This window comes from Rutilus rutilus (genome assembly GCF_951802725.1).
Source record: "Rutilus rutilus genome assembly, contig: SCAFFOLD_52, whole genome shotgun sequence".
Taxonomy (NCBI): Eukaryota; Metazoa; Chordata; class Actinopteri; order Cypriniformes; family Leuciscidae; genus Rutilus; species Rutilus rutilus.
Window position 1 is genome coordinate 189534 of NW_028175462.1, and position 4446 is coordinate 193979.

Below are 4446 nucleotides of genomic sequence, written 5' to 3' on the forward strand. Positions count from 1 at the left end.
CGGGGTCATTTAGAAAAGGGGCGTGGCAAAATACACTAAAAAGCCTATAAATCCCAAATGAAAACTCAGAACTTCACCAAAATTGATGAGCATATGTGTCAGAACATGGTGAGGAAGCATGCAGAGTTTCATGGAGATCGGACCACAGGTGGCGCTATAACTGGCAAAAAGCCTTCATTCTTATTAGGGGTTCAAGCATGAAATGCTGAAACCCTATTGTAATTGTAAGGATTCGTAAAACGCATCGTGCAGGACAAACCGTAAGGCCTAGAGACTTGAAACCTGGCCAGATGGTAGGCCTCAATTTGGGGACAACCTATCAGAGTATGACCCCGAATGGCCCATAGGTGGCGCTACAGCAACCAAAAGTTCAAAATCGCTCATAACTCTTAGACCGCTTGTCCCAGGATCAAGTGTCTTATATCGTTGGAATCCTTGGCTCAAGGCGGACAAAATGGCTATCTCCGATTTGGATGTAGGCAGGGGAAATTTTCTGCTATGTCGGATTTTGTCCAAAACCTACTTTTGCGAACTAGTCCCTGGTTTTTCGCCCGGTCGGAACCAAACCAGTCTAGGACAATTCTCTGGACTCTCTAGATCAATAATTATCGAAAAAAAGTTGAACTTTTGCATTTGGGTGGCTGTAACGGGGTCATTTAGAAAAGGGGCGTGGCAAAATACACTAAAAAGCCTATAAATCCCAAATGAAAACTCAGAACTTCACCAAAATTGATGAGCATATGTGTCAGAACATGGTGAGGAAGCATGCAGAGTTTCATGGAGATCGGACCACAGGTGGCGCTATAACTGGCAAAAAGCCTTCATTCTTATTAGGGGTTCAAGCATGAAATGCTGAAACCCTATTGTAATTGTAAGGATTCGTAAAACGCATCGTGCAGGACAAACCGTAAGGCCTAGAGACTTGAAACCTGGCCAGATGGTAGGCCTCAATTTGGGGACAACCTATCAGAGTATGACCCCGAATGGCCCATAGGTGGCGCTACAGCAACCAAAAGTTCAAAATCGCTCATAACTCTTAGACCGCTTGTCCCAGGATCAAGTGTCTTATATCGTTGGAATCCTTGGCTCAAGGCGGACAAAATGGCTATCTCCGATTTGGATGTAGGCAGGGGAAATTTTCTGCTATGTCGGATTTTGTCCAAAACCTACTTTTGCGAACTAGTCCCTGGTTTTTCGCACCGGTCGGAACCAAACCAGTCTAGGACAATTCTCTGGACTCTCTAGATCAATAATTATCGAAAAAAAGTTGAACTTTTGCATTTGGGTGGCTGTAACGGGGTCATTTAGAAAAGGGGCGTGGCAAAATACACTAAAAAGCCTATAAATCCCAAATGAAAACTCAGAACTTCACCAAAATTGATGAGCATATGTGTCAGAACATGGTGAGGAAGCATGCAGAGTTTCATGGAGATCGGACCACAGGTGGCGCTATAACTGGCAAAAAGCCTTCATTCTTATTAGGGGTTCAAGCATGAAATGCTGAAACCCTATTGTAATTGTAAGGATTCGTAAAACGCATCGTGCAGGACAAACCGTAAGGCCTAGAGACTTGAAACCTGGCCAGATGGTAGGCCTCAATTTGGGGACAACCTATCAGAGTATGACCCCGAATGGCCCATAGGTGGCGCTACAGCAACCAAAAGTTCAAAATCGCTCATAACTCTTAGACCGCTTGTCCCAGGATCAAGTGTCTTATATCGTTGGAATCCTTGGCTCAAGGCGGACAAAATGGCTATCTCCGATTTGGATGTAGGCAGGGGAAATTTTCTGCTATGTCGGATTTTGTCCAAAACCTACTTTTGCGAACTAGTCCCTGGTTTTTCGCCCGGTCGGAACCAAACCAGTCTAGGACAATTCTCTGGACTCTCTAGATCAATAATTATCGAAAAAAAGTTGAACTTTTGCATTTGGGTGGCTGTAACGGGGTCATTTAGAAAAGGGGCGTGGCAAAATACACTAAAAAGCCTATAAATCCCAAATGAAAACTCAGAACTTCACCAAAATTGATGAGCATATGTGTCAGAACATGGTGAGGAAGCATGCAGAGTTTCATGGAGATCGGACCACAGGTGGCGCTATAACTGGCAAAAAGCCTTCATTCTTATTAGGGGTTCAAGCATGAAATGCTGAAACCCTATTGTAATTGTAAGGATTCGTAAAACGCATCGTGCAGGACAAACCGTAAGGCCTAGAGACTTGAAACCTGGCCAGATGGTAGGCCTCAATTTGGGGACAACCTATCAGAGTATGACCCCGAATGGCCCATAGGTGGCGCTACAGCAACCAAAAGTTCAAAATCGCTCATAACTCTTAGACCGCTTGTCCCAGGATCAAGTGTCTTATATCGTTGGAATCCTTGGCTCAAGGCGGACAAAATGGCTATCTCCGATTTGGATGTAGGCAGGGGAAATTTTCTGCTATGTCGGATTTTGTCCAAAACCTACTTTTGCGAACTAGTCCCTGGTTTTTCGCCCGGTCGGAACCAAACCAGTCTAGGACAATTCTCTGGACTCTCTAGATCAATAATTATCGAAAAAAAGTTGAACTTTTGCATTTGGGTGGCTGTAACGGGGTCATTTAGAAAAGGGGCGTGGCAAAATACACTAAAAAGCCTATAAATCCCAAATGAAAACTCAGAACTTCACCAAAATTGATGAGCATATGTGTCAGAACATGGTGAGGAAGCATGCAGAGTTTCATGGAGATCGGACCACAGGTGGCGCTATAACTGGCAAAAAGCCTTCATTCTTATTAGGGGTTCAAGCATGAAATGCTGAAACCCTATTGTAATTGTAAGGATTCGTAAAACGCATCGTGCAGGACAAACCGTAAGGCCTAGAGACTTGAAACCTGGCCAGATGGTAGGCCTCAATTTGGGGACAACCTATCAGAGTATGACCCCGAATGGCCCATAGGTGGCGCTACAGCAACCAAAAGTTCAAAATCGCTCATAACTCTTAGACCGCTTGTCCCAGGATCAAGTGTCTTATATCGTTGGAATCCTTGGCTCAAGGCGGACAAAATGGCTATCTCCGATTTGGATGTAGGCAGGGGAAATTTTCTGCTATGTCGGATTTTGTCCAAAACCTACTTTTGCGAACTAGTCCCTGGTTTTTCGCCCGGTCGGAACCAAACCAGTCTAGGACAATTCTCTGGACTCTCTAGATCAATAATTATCGAAAAAAAGTTGAACTTTTGCATTTGGGTGGCTGTAACGGGGTCATTTAGAAAAGGGGCGTGGCAAAATACACTAAAAAGCCTATAAATCCCAAATGAAAACTCAGAACTTCACCAAAATTGATGAGCATATGTGTCAGAACATGGTGAGGAAGCATGCAGAGTTTCATGGAGATCGGACCACAGGTGGCGCTATAACTGGCAAAAAGCCTTCATTCTTATTAGGGGTTCAAGCATGAAATGCTGAAACCCTATTGTAATTGTAAGGATTCGTAAAACGCATCGTGCAGGACAAACCGTAAGGCCTAGAGACTTGAAACCTGGCCAGATGGTAGGCCTCAATTTGGGGACAACCTATCAGAGTATGACCCCGAATGGCCCATAGGTGGCGCTACAGCAACCAAAAGTTCAAAATCGCTCATAACTCTTAGACCGCTTGTCCCAGGATCAAGTGTCTTATATCGTTGGAATCCTTGGCTCAAGGCGGACAAAATGGCTATCTCCGATTTGGATGTAGGCAGGGGAAATTTTCTGCTATGTCGGATTTTGTCCAAAACCTACTTTTGCGAACTAGTCCCTGGTTTTTCGCCCGGTCGGAACCAAACCAGTCTAGGACAATTCTCTGGACTCTCTAGATCAATAATTATCGAAAAAAAGTTGAACTTTTGCATTTGGGTGGCTGTAACGGGGTCATTTAGAAAAGGGGCGTGGCAAAATACACTAAAAAGCCTATAAATCCCAAATGAAAACTCAGAACTTCACCAAAATTGATGAGCATATGTGTCAGAACATGGTGAGGAAGCATGCAGAGTTTCATGGAGATCGGACCACAGGTGGCGCTATAACTGGCAAAAAGCCTTCATTCTTATTAGGGGTTCAAGCATGAAATGCTGAAACCCTATTGTAATTGTAAGGATTCGTAAAACGCATCGTGCAGGACAAACCGTAAGGCCTAGAGACTTGAAACCTGGCCAGATGGTAGGCCTCAATTTGGGGACAACCTATCAGAGTATGACCCCGAATGGCCCATAGGTGGCGCTACAGCAACCAAAAGTTCAAAATCGCTCATAACTCTTAGACCGCTTGTCCCAGGATCAAGTGTCTTATATCGTTGGAATCCTTGGCTCAAGGCGGACAAAATGGCTATCTCCGATTTGGATGTAGGCAGGGGAAATTTTCTGCTATGTCGGATTTTGTCCAAAACCTACTTTTGCGAACTAGTCCCTGGTTTTTCGCCCGGTCGGAACC